General features: G+C 45.9%; 1 protein-coding gene across 2 annotated transcripts in view; it reads left to right on the plus strand.

Moving 5' to 3' along the window:
- LOC119164328 (G1/S-specific cyclin-D2) overlaps positions 1–19,966 on the plus strand; it is a 326,130-nt gene that overhangs the window by 135,966 nt on the left and 170,198 nt on the right. For both annotated transcript variants that reach the window (XM_075871405.1, XM_037416501.2), the window contains exon 2: positions 8,199–8,245. The gene's annotated coding sequence lies outside the window, so the exon portion shown is untranslated. The remainder of the gene's footprint in view (positions 1–8,198; positions 8,246–19,966) is intronic.

Here is a 19,966-nt window from a genome sequence, read left to right on the forward strand (position 1 = left end):
CCCTGTTAAAAATGTACTTTTTGTGAACCGGGAAGCCCTTTTGTGCCATTTTATAAGAATTTCCTTGCCTTCTGAGTTAGCCTCAATAAATCGATAAGCGTTTATTCTGTCTCTCACTCTTGAGTACTGACGTTTACCACGGCATATTAACAAATGGTTTGGTACTGTTTGAGTAAGCAAACTCGATTGAGCTGCTCTTTCGGCTATGGCTTAATTCACAGCTACTATGACCGCCCATTCCCCTTCAGCAACGATACCAGTTTGAGCCAATCGGCAATGGCATAAATGACGTCTCGAACGTTGCAAAGACAACTACTTGAATACACCCAAAGTAATCGGTTAGCACTTCACCGTCACACGTAAGAAATAAAAAAATAACAGGTGTAGGCTCGGCAGGTCCAAGATTTGCAGTCTGTGGCAAAAAAAAAATGTTACAGAGAGGGCCCCCCCCCCCCCTACGAAGCACGAAACAACATCGTCAAACATCGGACACCAGGCAGACAAATACCCACTGTGTAAAGAAAAGAAAACATAGGCGGCGCTTCCGAGCACTCGGCATCAATGGAACCCCGCCCGGAAGGTTACGACTCGTCCATCAGCAGGTTGTCCACGCATCCCCGGCATCGTGACAAGCCACACGCACAAATGCACACGCGCGCTCACGGATGATTGGCCGCGGTCTTCGGGTCTCCCCTTGTATGCACGCGTAAGGTTATTGTAGACCATGCTGGCACCGCGTATACGTTTACGACGCCCGTTGAGCAAAACCAACCGCGCTGCAAACCTCTGAACCGGACCGGATGCCGCCATATCCTCCTCCCTCCCTTCTTCACGGGTATGCGGGGGTCTTCCACGTATAAGACCCTGATCGTAAAAGTCTTCCCGGCCATTTTTAAAGTCTCCCCTTCCCGCCAACTTGTCGCCGCTATTTCACCGTATGTAGTACTCAAACTCATGGGACGGCTGTGATGGTCCTTTATCCTCGGACAATGCAGACCATTGGTGGTCGATCAACACCATGATTGGCGACACACGTTGCGTGTTTACCGTTCGGTTGAGTTGATAGATCAGGTAGGGGGCCCTTTGAGTCGACGCGTAAGGTTCTTTCTTGCTCTGCCTAAAATATCACAGTACGAAGTTTTTTCCAGTAGAATCGATGTTTAAACAGCCACTTTCGGGGGGACTTTCCAGGTTGTCGACTTTTATGGGTGTCCTTGTGTTACGACTCTATGTACTTCGTAAAGAAGCTCCATTGTAGAGTTGGCTGAAGCCAGGTCTCCGTGTCTCGTGGCTGTTCTTGTGTGAAGTGAACGGTTTCGAAGACTACGAGTGAGCGATAGAACGGCTGTACATGTAGTGTGCTGCTACAGCTTATTATTCAGGGAACACGTGTGTATTCCCACATCCTAAATGACCACTGCGTAATTTCCAGCTAAAACAATAAATTTTTTAGCAGCGAAGCTCCTAAAGGCGCGGGTCTGTCCATCCTTTGTATGTAAGTTACAGCCTACAGTTCCACCTTTGCCAACTGCAGCCACTACTTCGTCCTTGAAAACATCGCACTATGCCCCATCACCGATCCACCACTTTATCGACCTTAAAGCAAATACTGCTGTAAATTAGCCAACATGAACTGCAAGATGGCCTTGTACTTGTGTCCAGGCGCGCTTTAAAGAACCACAGATTTTCCCACTGTGTCCACCCCTTCTTTCTGCATGACCGCCTATAGTTTCACATTTGCTAACTGCCCATTACTTCGTCCCTGAAAACATACCACTATGCGCCATCACCAATCCACCACTCCAACGCCCATAAAGCCGTTATAATGAAAGAGAATGGAAGCGACGTACAGCTACCACCTGCGAAGAATAAATTGTCTTGTATAAATATATACCGTGTTTGTCACGTCTTTGATGATGTAGTAAGAGATATTTGCGGATGGCTCACGGTTTAGCGATGAAACCCTCCAGCGCTTCGCCCCACTCATCATCATATGCTGTGTTTTTTTTTGTTAACCAAGCGGGTTGTTTGTGAAGAACAAAATGTAATGGTAAATTAGTCGCATGTTTCTTTAAAGGCCAACTTCAGTGATTTTTCGACCATGTCAAGGTAATAGTGTTTTTATTTTCACGAGACACTCTTGTCACAAGCCCAATAGACGAAATGCTTAGGAAATTTGAAATTAATTTTTAATAAGCAAAAATGTACAAAACTGAAACCGAAAACTGACCGGGCACCCTGCCTGCGTATGACGTACTATTTGGTAAGAACCGAAGGCGGTATGCTGGTTCCGAGGGCGCGTAGTGTGAAAACTGTGAAAGCCAGACCAGCGAAGCGCCAGCCGAGCACCACAGAGGAAGGATGAAAGCTTTCCCGTGCTACACCCGCGCCAAAGGCCGACGCTTTCGCTTTGTGAACAGCACAATAAATGCTGTAGTGGCCAAAGTAGCGAAGCCATCGGCTGCGTCACTTCGGTTGATATGCCAAACATGACGTCACACAGACAGCGTTGCCAACAATTCTGGCAAACGAGGTGATATTTTCGAGGCAATATTTAAAATTCATTTGCAAACAGTCAACGCATCTCTCAAGCCTGCTATTTAGCACAAATGACGGAAATGTGCCAAAGAAGCGTACCCAGTGAATTTATTTGAGATCCATAGACCTCGAAAAATCACCGGAGTTGGCCTTTACGCAAGCGATATTGGTACCGAAGCCTCTATAGCAGGACGAAACAGTGTTTGTACGCTCCACAATACGGCTAGTATAAATGAACTTTCTCCGTCACAGACTATTTGCATTTGTACGTCTATTTCTCTTGGCGACTCGTTCTCGCAAGCTCAATAGGACATTGAACTGGCTATACTTCAAATCGAATTACACGATGTTGTAGAGAAAATCTTTCCCACACGCTGTATTTCGCGTAATGCTTCAGTATTTGTGCATGTCATCTGCTCTGTGCCTGCCGTCGAGCTGACCAATACACGCACAAAAATACGAGAAATAGAAAAGTGCAGTGTATAGTTTTCAAAATAACCTGTCATGCAATTTCTTGACCGAATACCTAATGTTGGTTCTTTTTTACTCGTTTTTCGTTAGGTATTTTTCCTGTTCGTTGCTTTGCACTATGTTGAGCACTGACGTCTGGCACTGATCGTGACGTCCCAGCTTTCAGCACCTTCTATGTCCGCCATTTTGACACGTTGATTGAGGCCGAACCTTTTCGAAATAACCCATCCCTTCACGGGCCTCGCAATGGAATGTCCATTAGAGCAAGCACGTGGCGAATCTGCGGCGCTACTCGAGAAAGGACACACTGCCTGCATCGGCTTTGTGTCGAAGCCGACAGTACGTTGCCTCTTTGGCCACAGAAGCACGTAAGCTCATAGGGGAAGACACGTCTCGTCCAGCTATGATGGGCGCCGATCAACAAAAGTGGGTGACTGCACGGACGGCAGCCATGTACGCAGAAGCCCGCAGTTGGACCATGTTGCAGTAAGTGCAAGAGTTAGGCGGAAGACCATCCCTGGTTGGCTCAAGGAGGGTGCTGATGGAAGCATGAAGCGAGGGCCGCTGATGAAGGAGAAAGGCTGGTGCTCTCGAATGAAGGGATGAAGGAGTGCTGTGTGCGAGCGTGCGCAAGAAGTATAAGCAGGGGAAGAGGGGGTAAGCACCCCGTCGAAATAGTTGCGGAACTGTTCCTCAGGCTGAAGGCTTGTTCACCCACTCTACTTACTATGTACGCTCGACAGAGTTGGAAGAGGGTTGTAGAAGGCCACCCCTCAAAAAACTAATGGTCTTCGCCCCTTTAGGAGTCATTATTACGTCCCCGAAACAGCGCGCTCTGCGAGAAGCATTCCGCTGCTTTTGGAAGCGACTATGAGGGGGTGCCAGAATCTGTCGGTGGTGGTCAGTGCTTGTCCATTACGCTCGTTGGCGAGTGGGGCTCACTTCGAAATGACAAACAGAAATAACAAAAAAGCCATGAAACGGTGTAAAAGACAGAGTCATATCAAAAGCAAGAAAAGAAAAATAACGATAAAAAAATAGAGCGGAGAGGGGGGGGGGGAACTTGTGCTTTGGACAGTTCGTACGTGATGAAACGATGTCTACCCTCGATGCCTACCATCGGGTGGCTGCAGAAGCGCGCGGTTTCTGACCATTCCGCGACGAACATCATCCGAGTTCCGAGGCTCCCAGCGCTTCTTCCGTGTCCTTCCGGCTGCTTTCTTTGATGACTTTGTCTTTGTTTCATTTTGCGCATGGTTGCAGCACAATGTGCTGACGCACACGCGCACGCGAGAGCTCAAGCTAGCTGACGCGTGTGTTTGTATATCCAGTAACTCTGGCGTCACCTCCACGGGCGCCCACATGTACACCGAAAAACAAACGCGCAGAGCAAGTTGCCGCCGTTGCTTCTCCTTTTCAGCCGTGCGTCCTGTAATTTGCACCAATGCGCCGCCGCTCCAAAAAGCGGGAGCACAGTGCTCTCGCATGCTTCGGAAGGGAGCTGGACTATGCAACTTTCGTATTATCTGCCTTGCCAATGTCTTTCTTCTTTTGTTTTTCCATTCATCGTCCATCGTTGCTTTTGTTTGTTGTCGCCCCCCCCCTTGGTTCTCCGCTCGATGGCCAATTCCACAAACAAGGCTTCTCCGAGTGTCCCGGTGCCGACTCTTTCCTCCGCTGCTCCCACTGCAGTCGCTATTGTAGTTGCTGTTACCGAACTGTTGCTGTTGTTGTGTTTGCCAGACCTTCTGGAATAAGAGGTAATGGTCTTGTTTTCACTCGCGTTCCGCTGGCCTCTCAGCGGGGCCATTCCCTGCCTGAGCAATTTCGCCGACGTAACCGTTACTTTCCGCCATTCTTACTGTGTTTCGAAACTACTTTTGTCGAATGCACTTCGTCTCTTTTTTTTGTTTGCAAACATGATCATAGGTCAAGCTTACACTTCACAAGGAGACAGCCCAGTACATTAAGCACTTTGATCATATTTACACTTATATTCATATGCATCAACTACAAGGCACAGTGATATGTCTTTCAAGCTATAAAGGGCCCCAAAACAACCTGTTGAAACGCAGAGATCGAGTGGGGTATTCGTTCCCGGAGGTTCCCGTCTCTTCGGCACAATATGGGATGACAGCAGTCTGCTCGTATGACGTCATGATGATAAAAATCCTCAATTTGTACGCATATACTATGGATGTCAGTTGCGAAGTTTCTCCAACCTTGTTTCGCCACGCATTCACCCTCCCAATCTGCTTTATCTCGCATAACTATGATTCGCGATCAAACTATTTCCCTTAGTTTTCAACGTTCCCGACTGCGCAGCAGGGAAAACAAACTTGCAACCATTTACCGCTAAAGCAAACCATATGTATATGCGAAGCAGCGGGCGCAGAAACGCTTACACTGGTGGCATCGTTGACGCTGGCGCTCATCAGGCGAAAGCGAAGTAAACACGCCCTTGACGGAACTCTGGATGCATGATCCAGTGCCTACTTCTAAGGGGAGAACGAGCAGTCGGTTTTTTTATTATCTCGCGCTGTCAGTGTCGGCTTTGCGAGATGACAGAGGGGCAGCGACAGTTTCGCGGCTGTCTTCCTGGGCCGGCACGAAACGCGAGCGCGCGCCGTGGGGGTATACGGAGGGACAGCGTTACACAGTCTAATCAAAGAGCTGCTTCGAGTCTAAAAATGTGTGACAAAAAAGAGTGAAATCTTTATAGTCGGGGGACATAGTGCTGACACTGATGTTGACTTGTTTGATGAAGTGAAGGTAGATAACATATCTAGGAAAAGGGGTAAATGTGAGAGGGAAACTACTATCTCGCTTAGGTGACATCTAAACCTTTAATACGTAAATACACCTAAATATACACTGTTTTTCTTTAGCGCATATCATGACATCTAGCCATTTCAAAAGCTGCATATCATGTCGAGAGATCACAAATAAAGCCCACACTATGTCATTGCGTTAAGCGCGCGTTCTCGAGGATTATAATGTCTGAATGATAGCAGGTGGCAGAGAACGTCATAAAGCATTCCAGCTGCCGCTGGGTGGTCCTTGAGCAGCGTTCGGTAGACATACAAGCTTCAACTCTTCAAAATGTCGTGAGAGGCAAGAGATGACGAAGATTATAAAACAGGAAACCGCTGCCTTTTGTATAGCGCTTAAGCAGCCTGGCATCTTGCCGTATTCAGATACGGCTTGAGAGTGACAGCATGTCAACCGTGTTTTAGCTTCATGTAATGAGCTTGAGCTGATTCGCGAAGTCATTGGGTGTGCGTGTATACACGACAGGCCTACCTGACAGCAGATAGAAAGGGCGGGCCAAAGTCAGTGTGTACACATGGGCATCAAGTGAAGGAAGTGTGTGTCATAGATGGTCTGAAGTCGGAACGTCTATTACACTGATTCACAGCTCCGGGTATACCGTCGCTGTAGCCTCTTGAATACACCCGAACGTGCTTTCCAGAGTCATTTTATGCTCATCTGCGCTGCTAACTGCCATGACTGTCAGTCTGTTCCCCATTTACAGCTTCAATTCACACATGCTGAAAATAAACAAAAAAAAACATGTGACTCTCTGACGTCATGGCCTTGAACTTAAGCTGGGGAGCAATCAAGCGATCATGCCTGGCGTTGCATATATCTACACCCCTTTGTCACCTCTCCTTTTAGGTGCATGGTCATTTAGTGTGGCCTGATTAAGTATGTCAATGCGCGCTTGAGACCATGTTTGTTACTTTAAGGAAATGCTTCCTGTAATTTGTGCCTGCGATAAAATCACGATTTTTATGAACTGTTGTATCAAGTTGTTTAACACCTGACAATCACTATAAGTGGTTCGAATTTCCATCAAGATCAGGTACCTTTCTTAATAAGAAAAGTTTGCTACAAGGAATCAAATATTATGCTCACACTAAAGAGCACACAATGGCACGTAATTGCTATTAGGCACACTTCGCACTACCTCGGCCACGTATGCAGCTACAGCACCTGCTTGCTGCAGTTGCCGGTCTCTTCATTTTATATTTGACATGTCATGGTGATAAGAATGATGAATAATGAAAAGCTAGCTAAGGAGTTGTGGTATGACCACACGCACATTGCAGCTGCGGAGTTCTTGTGAAACTTAGGCTCTTAGAAACAAGGCTATGTTTGTAGAAGAATAATTATATTCTCAAGTGGTCATTCAGAAATCAAGAAGTCAGCATAAGCGGAAATGTATTGAGAAGGCAAGAGTTAGCAGTGTGGCGGCTTGGGCTAGTTGGTATGGCATGACGATAGTTATAGCGCGAGAACAAAATGACGACCCAGAGACAAGAAGGACACTCGTGTCTTTCGTGTCCTTCTTGTCTCTGTGTCTCTGTAACAATAGTTATAGCGCGAGAACAAAACGACGACACAGAGACAAGAAGGACGCTCGTGTCTTTCGTGTCCTTCTTGTCTCTGTGTCGTCGTTTTGTTCTCGCGCTATAACTATCGGCAAGATTAGCGTTTGCCTTTGAACGTAACAAACTCGAGCGCACTCAAAAAATATTTGCTACATGTAGATCAATAGTAATGACCATGTACTAAGCCTTACACATAGTTTGATGTTTAGTCTGTACTTGATTATTTCATTATTTATGAACAAAGTGCGACAACGTGTATCTTCTTGTATTTTTGTTCGTTTTTTGAAAAATCAACCTTTTTTGATGTTCTGATTTTTTTGTATACAAATGGTATTCTGCTTGTATACTTTCTCCCGTAAGACCCCCTACTAGCCTATGGCTATGGGTCTAATCAGTGTTGTGCATTTCTTGAAATGTAGTCATAACAACCTCAATAAAATGAAATGAAATGAAACTGAATTCATTCCCAGAGAAGGCTTATGTGACAGGGCGAGGCATAAAGATAGTTGGGTGGTTGAGACTACAAAGTTTGGAGGGCGAACGCGAGGGCAACCAAGACAGGGCTAGATTATTTGGACTAGCATGGGAGAAGCCGCAGTAAGCGCAGTCAGGCTTATCATGATGGTGCCCCAACGAAGGAAGGCAGTGGCATCGAGCTTACGAACTTTCATCACCATTCACATTCGACTCTTCCAATAGTCCCATCAACGGAAACTTTATTCCTGTTTAGCGCTGTACCTACGATCGGGCGAATGTTTCCTCATGTCATTATTATTATTTCCTTTGTTTACGCAGGTAACTACGTGAACTCAAGGACAGAGCAGGGGCATTGCAGTAACCAGGTAAGAATAGCTGTGTTCGTTTGTTATAAACGCCATGAAGTTGGTGTACCACGCGGACTCGCGTCCCGGTTTCTGAGCCCGCTTGGAGAGGAGGAGGAGGAGGAGGAAGAGAAGAAATGAAAGGCAGGGAGGTCAACCAGACGCACGTCCGGTTTGCTACCCTGCACTGGGGAAAGGGGTGAGGAGATTAAAGGAGAAGAGAGAAGTGAAGGGCAACGTGTGTGTAGATGTGACCTTGTCCGTTGCTTGGAGAGAAAAATCCTAATGCTATTAGTAGAGCAAGCAGAGTAACTTTTGTCCTAAGACGGCTCAATACGTTATCCATATTTTAATCGTTGGCGTCAGCGCTAATGTAAGAATAGAGATGCACCTAATTTCCGACCATTTAGGCTTTTCTGTTTTGTTTTTTATATGCCGCTCATTGATTATTTTTTTCTTTTTTGTCTCTTAAATCAAGCGCCTGCAGGTTCCACACATTAGCTATGCTCTACGTGTTTGATTTTCTACGTCAAAAAAATGCAAACAGTAAGAAATATTTCACAGAAGTAAACCTGCGCCATGAATAATGCATGCAAAGCGTAATCTGGCTTCGAAAGTACGTATGCTTTTACGGTATTCAATAACTCTGTTAAAAGTATGCTAAGTAAAAGTAAAAACGAGGCAACCACACTTATATGATCGCGAACAGGTGCACTGTCCGTTTTTTAGCGTTGCACAGAACTACTTTCTCGACGTGTAGTACTGAATAAGAAGCAAACAATTCGGTGGCGCGGAAACCAAGAAACGCGAAGGAAACAAACACCGAATTACGTAAACAAGGTCAAGCACGCCCAGCGCAGAGCCATTTCTCCGACTGTCCATCGGCTGAAATTTTTTTTTTCTCTGATCCGCACCCGCTGACCCTGCGCGCTTTTGTGATTGGCTGAGAGGGGAGGCGCCAAGGCCTTCTTTTTTACTCCTCCGGCGACGAAGACACCCTCCTCGCGGGAGCTAAACTGCGCAGTTACTCCTTTAGCGTCTTCTCCGTCTCTCCTTCATCGACGCCGTCGTAGTAGTTGTCTGGGTGGCGGTGTTGCTTGCGGCGAGATCACACAATACACGTACACGCATGCCACTTGTGCAAGCCTGCGTTGATGTGCCCACGTTGTACAGGTGTATATCGTAGCCAACGGTATACGCCCGCGCCAATGAAACCGACCAGTGTGGGTGTCTGGCCTGCTCCCATTGGGCTAGCCAGAGAAAAAAAAGAGGGAGGGGGATAGCTAGGAGAGCGTAGCGTTAAGGAGGGGCTCGCTACCACAGTCATCCTACTTTCTTTATTCCTTTATTCGCTTACGTCCGTCGCTATTCTAGCAATGGTCATTACTATACGTGTATGAGTTCTGGCGTAGTCGAGACGATTGTGTTGGGCTACGTCGGTGCGGGTTCTTTGAACACCCACCACGCAGGGGTAGGACAACGCCTTGTGCTTAAAAATTACGAGTGAACAGAACCAATGGAAGTAACCTTTGTGACGGGTGTTTTGTTTTTCTCTGCCTCCTTTTTTTGGACGCGCTGATACACGCGTACGCCATTTCTGAAAAAAAAAAGTTTAAAGGGGATTCCCCTTTTTTATTTGTTTGAACAGCGTTTCTACGTCTTCTTTGCGTACACGTAGAATGTTTGCGTGGTGCGGGACGTTCTTCTCTAGAGGGGTTGCTGACACTGATATCGTCATGTTACGCATAAATACTACAAACTGTCTAAGCAGGGTGGCGAAAAATTGCGGAGGGCTACGTCTTCACCCGAACCTACAATGCGAAACTATCATTGTTGTAGCGGCTGTCTAAGAAGCTCAATGACCTAAATCTGTAAGGTAAAATTCAAACAGTCGAAACTCCTCGAAATTGCAGAGCTAAATACATGGTGCTCTTCACCTACAATTGAATAGATTCTGTTGCCTTCGAGGAAGTGATGATCTTATCAGACAATTAGTTCGTAAGTTCGTAGCTTGAGAGCTCCTTGCAACTGTAAGGCCCTTGATGTAATCTGATAGCAAGTTTGGCTGCTAACGAGACGGCTTAGCATTCATCATCGTCCTTTGCAACCAAGAAAGGTGCTCTTCAGGACAAAGGCACCATCCAATGATGTCCATGTTTGCCCCATACCTTGTACTAATTCATTTCATGTAATTCCTGCAAACTTCTCAGCGCCATTGTGAGTGCGAGAAACTCACCGCTAAACGGGAACACTACGGTTGAAAAGTATATGAAATCGGGGCCTATCACAACATCATGGAGCGCATGTGGTAAAAGCGCGCACCGAGAAAGCGTACTTCGAACGCGCTATGAACCTGAAATGAAGCTTCAGATATATCGCAGCCAGTGCATAATATTCAGTTACTGTTACTCTCTTGAGTAACGCTGCAATAGTATTATTTGTGGAATTCCACATGAAAGGACCGCGATATGATTATGAGCCGTGGCAGAGTGCAGAAGCTTTGGTAGTTTTTGACCTCCCGTGGTTGTTTAATGTATTGAGGACTATGACGTTTAATGTATTGAGGACTCTGAAGCATTGAAGGACTCTGACGTAAGTGTAGGTGACCGGACCTCTAGAATTACACCTCCATCAAAAGTCGACTCTGCGGCCGGCATCGAACCCATGATCTTCGGATCAGCAGCAGCTAAGCACCGCGACCACTTCACCACCACGACTGAAGCTTCAACGGTTCTGGACGGCTTCTGAAGAGAAGCCGACCACCCTATAAGAGCGGTTTGCGGTGTGAAGGCAGCGACTGCCCGTGATGCCATTGCGGCTCCTCTCGACACTTCAAGGACGCCGAGCTGGTCGACCAAAGCGACGGGTAAACACCCGAAGCCGTAAATATCGCCTGACCTTCCCTTTAAATGTCCATCGCCGAAAGGCGTGCAACGGAGCAGTTCCAGGCACCGGCACACGGTTGAGGTGTTATCTCCACTCAAGGGGCTCCGCTGTGGTCACTGTGTTGTAGCAAAGTTTTATGACGTTGCGCTGCTTGGCAGCTGCGTCCTGGTAATGCGACTGTGAGTGCGTTCGGACAAGTGTAGGGTATTTGTTGCAACCTGAGGGTGAGGGGTGAGTGACGTCACTATGGGCAGTCTTGTCGGGTTACACGCCTTGCTACGCACTCCTAAATTGAAGAAAAACGGGGGCTTTTATGATAGGTTGATTACAATGAAGAAATAAGAACACGAATTGGGATTATTGCTTATCGTAGGCCGTTTTTTTGTGGCTGACCATTGATTAGTCGTAGACTTTGCATTGATACCGAATGGTCATGAAGCTAACAGGTTGATAAGAGTGAGACTGGGACCGGAGGTTGGGTGGGGTGGAAGGATGTCTAATGCATTGTTCGTATCGTAAATGGTAATGTCTCCATCACATAAAAATGTCTCCCTAACAGAAAAATGCAGGCGTAAGTGTCCGAATCTTTTCTTTAAATGAGGTTTTTATCACTACCTTTCCAATCTCCCATTGAACAAAAACTTGGGTTGCAGTTATTGAACTCTGTAGCCAGATATATAGCCATTCTGCTAACTTCTAAAATGGATTTGTGCGTTATGTTAAACAACTCATCATTTCATCAGTGTTGGGCAGCTGTTCTCAAAAATAAGAAAGATCAGGACATAATTTCTGGTTATCAATCGTTAGTTAACTTTATTACCGTTCTTCGATATTCAATCAACGTAGGCACTAGGTGCCATTGCCGAAAAATATTTAACGATCATTTTTCTATACGCTATTTTTTTCTCTGTTGCCTTTTACTTGCAGTAAAGCATTTTACTTCCCTCAAATGCAGCGATCGGCTTTCTTTGATGCGAGTTATTAAGGAGAGTGCATTGCAAGGAAGTGGAGCAATAATTCTGCCTTGACGAATGTAGATAATCAGTAGAAAGTTCACTAGTGGGTGTAGAAAATAATAAAAAAGATGCAGTGAGAACGTATCTCCGATTTCAACTCCGGTGAAGAACAAAAGACACCCCCCCCCTCTCACTCCTCCAGAACCTCCACCTTTTTCTTGCTCGTCCTGTCTGTCCGTATCTTCGATCCACGTCAAGTGAGTGCCGCATCTCGCATAACACCGCCACCTCCTGTGCCCGGTTGTCTGCTAGTCTTCCCAGCCTGCGCAACTTCCCACAGGGCTCAGCTTCCAAGAGGCTTCGCCGGCCGCCACACACACTGCCGGCGCCGCCGCAATGCAAGCCCCAATGGCAGCAGCGGTAGACACGTCTGCCAGCGTGTTCCACTCCCTGGGCGTACCCCTCGGCGTCTGCGGAACCCTCAGTCATTAGAAGTCGACGTCACCTTCAAGGACACGTAGCGTTCGACAGGAGCTCGCGAAGCCCAAGGGCCGCGTAGACGTCTCCGGTTATTATCCTCCCCCTGTCGGTACGGTGGCCCTGCCCGGTCGGAGGCCTCCTTCTGCATAAAATGAATTTGGGCCTGCGAAAGACCCAGACTCAGTTTCGCCGCTCCCCTGCAGGCGGTGTGTTTCTGCTTACGACGCTTTCGTGGCGCGTGATACGTCAAGTTACAAGATGAAGGGGGGGGGGGGCACTATACCCGTGACAGGATCAGCGGTTGACACATCCCCGAGGTACCGAAGTGTGTGTGCGAAGCCGGACTGCGTGACTTCCTGCGTCACCGTTGCGCAATAAAAAACAGAAAACCTGGGAACGTACTGCTATCTGGAGCCCGTATAAACCGAAACAACAGCGTAATCTCGTGACGGATACTTGAACAAACGCTTTAGAATGAACACAAAGACCCATTCGTTTATCAGAGTATGACATGAGCTGGCTCTTCCATTTGATGCCTGCCAGAGAGATGGGTTTTTTTTTTATTCCCAAAGTTTAAATTAGAATCAAGGCATAGCTTTTCTAACCTTAGAGGAACGCAGTGATCAAGACGGCGATGTGCGGTGGGGGGTGTAAAAGTAATATTAGCGATAGCATCTCGTGGATCGGCGACCCAAGCTGTTGGTTGACGTACCGAATAATAGTTTGTTTAATGGGTACACATCAAATGAGGCTGTGGAACTTGCACAGTTTGAAGTTGATCTATGGAAGGTTCATTGCAGCATAATGGAGTTAGTCGGTCTTGGGAACGGTAACGCTTATGGTAAGCCACAGGAGGACCTATGCCTCCCCCCTTCCCGGACCTATTCGGAAAAAATGATAGGTGAGTGAACCTACCATAGGAATCCACGTAGGGGTGATATTCAAATGCCATTGCACTATGCAATGAACGAAGCAAGACTGGGTGCTTGACATTTAGGCCATAGCTTCAGTACGACGCATCTACCTACTCGGTAAAGTTAACTCAGTATTTTAATAACCGAAGTTATATACTGGAATAAAATTATTCTGAGCTTCACAATTACCCTAGGAAACGTAACCTCAATCATCCAGTTTAACAAACTTCAACCTTTTTTATTTCAACCTCGCTTTCTCAATTCTCCATCTGAATCATCTCAACCGATTCTCGTGCTCTACAGGAAAGCTTCATTGTTGTCAGCCATTTAGTAGAGCGTGTTTTCCTGACTAAGCTCTAACAGATAGGCGGGACGAGTAATTGGTCATTATTCTGTGCTATTCCTCCCCCAACAGTCTCGAACAATGCATGGCATGAGATCGACAATGAAAAAACCTCTAGCTGTTTAATTGTCCAGTATTTTCATTTGATTTGTTCACAGAAGTCATAGCGTTCATAGTAATGCATGGTGGGGAACTAGTGAACAGTGCCATCAGTTCAGCGGAAGTGGTGTTAAAGTGAAGCAAAATTTTGTCTTACACTTTAGAGACGTAGAAAAGAAAACCGAGGCACAAAGTAAAGACAAAAGGTCACAGTGCCCATTAGTACTTCTCACTAAATAGTCCTTGTCATCGCAGATGTTATGCAAATTGAAGGACTTCAGAAAGAAGTTCAATTTTTTGAAGAATATTAATACTAACATTAGCATCTGCATTGTCCTGAACCCACGATGTGATTGTGAGAAACGCCGTTGCAAAGGGCTCCACAAATTTCGACCATCTGCTGTTCTTTAACAAGCACGGACACCGCACTTTACACGGGCCTCTAGGATCTTGCCTTCATCGAAATGTGACTGCCCCGGCCGGGTCGTACCTGCGACCGCCGTGGTCCCGTCCCGAGTATCCTAGGCCCTACACTACTGGCGGCGGATATTCCTGAACAATAAGGTCAAGGCATGTCCTCAGTGCATTAGACTCATGGCTTAATTTTCACTGATCTGCAGAGCACAATAATAAAAGCTGTTAATAAATGAGGTGGTAGGAGAATAGTAAACCTGTTCCTCATGGCTGTTTGCGCTCGCCACTCCCAAAGCCAAGTTTTATTTGTCCTTACGAATTCACTGTAGATCGGTTGGCAGTGGAAGAGCAGTTGGCGCATGCACAAGAACGGCGTGAAATGCAGAATTATTACACGGGCCACCTCACAAGAAGAAACGACATATAGTCGTCACGTTTCTATACACAAGATTCTTCCGCGTTGATTACCCGTAGGTAGTTAAAGCAACACCTAACTATGCCTTCCCTTTTTTCTTCGTCCTCTACTTGTTAACCTAACCTAGTCTGACCTGAAGACACCGAGGAAACGGACAAGGAAGTCGACGACACCGGCAGCATTTCATAACTTTTCCTGAATGTACCGTTCTACCGTTGAGTAGTAGCAATGTAAACTCTGCCAAAAAAAAAAAAACACGGAATAGTGCATGTGGGCGCAGGCCAGTCGGTCATTTGTGATAGTTGTTGAACCACTTTGTGTTGCCTTTCCTGTGTTCCAGGTGCTTCTGTGGTTACTTTATCTAATCAACCAAGTTGTAGTTTTATCGCACGACAGTGGCTCTCTGATTTGTTTCCCCTCGTCTGACGGCCTTCAGTGTAGGTTGAGCTACATTTCAGATACTAGTCGGTTTGATTGATTTGTGGGGTTTAACGTCCCAAAACCACCATATGATTATGAGAGACGCCGTAGTGGAGCGCTCCGGAAATTTCGACCACCTGGGGTTCTTTAACGTGCACCCAAATCTGAGCACACGGGCCTACAACATTTCCGCCTCCATCGGAAATGTACAGATACTAGTAGGCTATCCCTGTGATGTAAGCACAACGCAACTCTCCGCTGCCCCTTCAATCTTGTCGCTAGCATTAGCTGTGCACTGGCTGTGGTATTGTGTGGTGTAGCCTGCGGATGGCCGCCGAATTCAACAGCACTCTTCCGTATGCTGCACGCAAATTTCGCTTTGTCCTGCACGGGTCGTGTAAACAGCAGGCGAAGAAGCAGTGTCGGCGGGGAGCCACGTTTCCCCGTCAGGCTGTGGCGGGACGTCGTCTCTGGAATGCGGACCTTCTTTTCGACGATGGGCGGCCTACGAAAAGAGCAATGAGAGGAGAGAGAGAGTCGGAGGGGAGGGGGAGGGTAGAAGGCCTGTGGGCCTATGAATGCCTGTTGGCCCCCAGGACACCTCTTCCTTTGCAGAGCCGCCTCGTATGGGGGCAATGTATAGAAGACATACGGTATTGAGGCGGCGAGCGGCTTCGAACCACGACCCTGCTTTCTGCTCTCCGATCCCCCCCTCCCCACCCTCTATCACGTTCTGCCACCTCTCGGGTCGCACCCGTTATTACTGGGAGAAACTCGTTACGGCGGAGGCCCCCGCTACCAGGCGCGCTGTAATACGGTAGCTATTTTCACTGCATGCTTCTGCGGAGCTCTGGTTTGCGCGCGCCTCGTTTTATAATAAGCGGAGTTTGTGCCGCGTGATTCCCTCGTAGCACGTGGTCTACCATGAAATCTCGCCTTCAGCCTGATTGGTTGTCAGTCATCTTGTGGACGGCAACTCAATGTCGCTCTCTGTCATAGCATGTGTGCTGCCCTAATTGGTTCAGCCGGTGAAGTTAGTTATTTTAGCCTTTTTGAGTGAGCGACTGGGTGTGTGAGCGAGTTAGTGAGTGAGCATGCGGCTATGACTCAGATTTTCAGCCACAGCAAGCACATTTGTTTTAGTTCAAGAGCAATAAATTTTCGTGAACATTTGCATAATGAACAGTTTTTCAATCAGGCCTAAACACACAGTTTAGGCCAGTTTATTTGTATCAACAAAGGTAAATTCAGGCACTTCCGCGCCAAAAGTGCGGTCCTAATCTGACACACGATGCTGCAGCGAACTTGGGTTAATATTGACCTCCCAGTTTGTTAGTTTTTTTTTCGCGTGTGCCTAATGAACCATTTAGTGACTGCGCATTTACACAGGCGTTTCTGTTTGGCGCTCCCCTCGAAATTCGGTTACTGGGGTCAGCATTCGAACCTGGATCTACAGCTCAGTCAATGTTCTCGTCAAGTTTGTTTCGTGTTTCAGAGGCGAAGTTTCTTATGGTTGAGACATGTTCGTTGCGTTTGCATCAGCGTTGTACGCCGTAGTCACTGCTGATGATGACGATGAACGATGAGCGCGTTCCAAACCGCACAATCGCTTTTTCGCCACCACAGCACAGCACATGCAAGATATCCACTTATACGTCATGACGATGACGCTCATGTTGATGAGAAACAAGCACGTTCCAGACCAACACATTCTGTTTCTTCAATCCCGGAACAACACATGCCAATAACGCTTATTACGATGATGATCACGGACAACGACTGGCTTGCGAAGCAGATGACGTCTCGATATTCTCTTCGCTGCATTTCGCACGAGTGGAAACAACCAACAAGAACCAGTGGAACGTGCCCAGAACTCGTCTTGGCCACCTTAAGGCTAGATCCGATACAACGAAGCAGTAATATTAAAGTCAGAACAATATCCACGACATACCAGTTATGACCAACAGATGTATATAATGTAAACAGCTTGGTACTCAGTCACATGATTGAGGGGGTACTGTCACGGGTGATTTATGGTTACACTGAACTATTTCACTGCTTTGTCCACTCATTATCATACACTTCGTAGATATGCTGTGATTTTTTTGCTTTCTCTCTTTTTCTCAAATTCAGTAGTGCAACGCGATGTGTCTACAAGGTAGTTAATTTTTGACATTTGTGTATTTTCTCATTCCTCGAAGAAATTAATATAATATAGAAGTTTTAGCCAGCTAACAAATAAGCGCCATCATTTTGGCGCTGCATCAACGTTGTTCATACCATATATATGGTAGCACATCCGCATACATGCATCTCCTTCATGTCATATATTGTCATATATAGCTGCATTCAATTTCATATATGGACCAGCCATGCCTTGTATCCATGTATTTGACTCCATGCATATATGCACCAATCGTGCGAAATATGACTCTGCTTTCATATATGGTGTCTGGTAGTAACAAATGCAGGTATATAAACTCATATATGTTACATAGGTGCCATATAGGACATTCACGTAAGGGTTGCTTGACGTACATATTAGCGCCGTAGGTTAGATATTTTTTTAATACATTTTCTTTCACGCTTCCACGTCCAGCATCCCCTTCACAGGGTTTGCTTGTTTCGGAACAATTTGGCCTCAGAATATTTTGTGTACCGTCGAAAACAACCCACTACAGATATGCACAGGCCATATCAAATGCCTACTTCGGTAAAATATTATTTTATCTTTTATTTTATCCTATGAAGATTAATCTTTTTGAAAGCCAACTAAATGAAGATAGGCACTTGACTACAGCCACTAGAAGCTTAAAAGCAATTTAGCTTTTTTTTTGGCTGATCTTGGTTAGCCTTTTTATGATCTAAACGTGACATCCCTGTGCCAATAGTCTGAGTCCTTGGCCCAGATATATGCTAAATAGGTACGTGGCTGAAGGTACATGCTGATCATGCAACATACGTGCTTGTTTATGAGTGGTGTGCTACTAATACTACCACTACTAATAGTTCTACTATCAAATAATAATAATAATAATAATAGTAGTAATAATAATTTCTCGATATGACTCAAATAGCAGAATGCGTATTGTAACGCAAATACTTTCATATAAACACAACTTCTCCGGTAATCAATCAATAACTGGTTGTAATCTGCAGAAACTCGCTCTGCAGTTGTAGTCATTCTTTTTATTTTATTTTATGTAATAAACAAATAATAAAAATCAATAACACGCTTTTATGTTTATATTTACAAAGAGATCTTGAGTTTGACGTATTGGCAAATCTGGACAATATCTCGCCATTGCAAACTATATCAATTGATTTTGAATCAATCAATCAATCAATCAATAGAATAGCGAACCAAGCAATCAGTCAAACAATCACTCAGTGAATCGCTGGTCAACTGAATGAGGCAATTACTGAAGGAATGACTCAGTAATTTATTCATATGATCTGCGTTTGAGCCAACGCACTTCACACCTTTCATCGAGATCACTCCAAACGCCACTTTGTCAACACCTGCCTGCTCATCTCGTCCGCCCATATGTCGGCCCGCCATATAAAGCTTGGAGTACCTGTGGCTAATCCACTTTACGTACCATGAGCGTACCGTAGTAAACTAGGCATTACATACTCTTATATATATATGCTCTGATCGGTGCACGCTGCACGCATGAGACTCTAGCGCATGCTTCAACGCATCCACGGATTCAGCTGCAGACAGAACACTGCGGCGTAGAATCGGTCAAAGGCTTGTCTCAAGGACCAATGCCCCATAAGGGCGTTAAGTACCGCTTACAGCCTAAAGTTCAAACTTTATGATCGCAGCCAATCAGAGTGTTATAAGTTCAAACCACGTCACTACATAGGGTTACTGTGAAGAAGCCTTAGGCTACTTAGGCTTTTCTCGGTAACAATAAAAAACCGCACGCAAGCTTATGTTTGTATCATGAGAAACGTAAAAGAACATATCATTCGAAAATCTGTTACGGGAACCACATGCAACGGCAGAAAAAGTGCAACTGAAAGGTAGTGTTGTATTGTTGTATCAGAAAGTCGCCACGGAGAGTACTATAACAGACACCTTTTTGTGGGAACGTCATGGTGTAAACGCTATGACTCTCTGACTGAATGTATGCCGGTGGTACATCACGCCCCAATGTGCCGGGAATGCGCACTGAACAGCTCCCAAATTATATGCAATAGAGGTTTATGGCACGCTGAAGGGAATGGCAGTGTAAAGCATCGAGTTTCCTGAAATTAAAACTAGGAAATATTCTGGCGCTGCGATCGTTGAGTCACCGTGGCAATGATGGGTAATAAAGAAACTTGCGTTGTCTTCGTGCTTGCGGGCTTTGAACGCACTTGCGGCTATGTTTTGTTGCGTTTGATTTCGTTACGAATAAAAGAACGAACCGTATTCAACTTCTGGACCCGACTGAGAATGCGTGAGCCTAAAAGGTTAAGGTGGTGAAGGGCGACAGCTGACAATGTGCTGATTGTCGTCTTGAGGCAAAGCAGCTCCAAGCCACGTGAAGCCAATTAGTGCTGAAAGAATGAAGATTGGGCTGATTTGTGTATTACCCATCATTTTCAAGCTGGCTGTAGCACAATAAGTTACAGCTCACATAGACACTTGAGCCAGAGTTCCATCTATTGTATTTATAGAAAACTCTATGGTGTAAAGTTGGCACAGTTCAAGCCAATTGTACGTGGCGTTCCTGCAGTTTTGCGCTTAGACGTACCTTGCAACCACCAAACAAGTTGCTCAATAATCAAGTTCCTTTAATGAATATCTATAATCCTGTAGTC

Source organism: Rhipicephalus microplus, chromosome 8 (genome assembly GCF_043290135.1).
Source record: "Rhipicephalus microplus isolate Deutch F79 chromosome 8, USDA_Rmic, whole genome shotgun sequence".
Classification (NCBI taxonomy): Eukaryota; Metazoa; Arthropoda; class Arachnida; order Ixodida; family Ixodidae; genus Rhipicephalus; species Rhipicephalus microplus.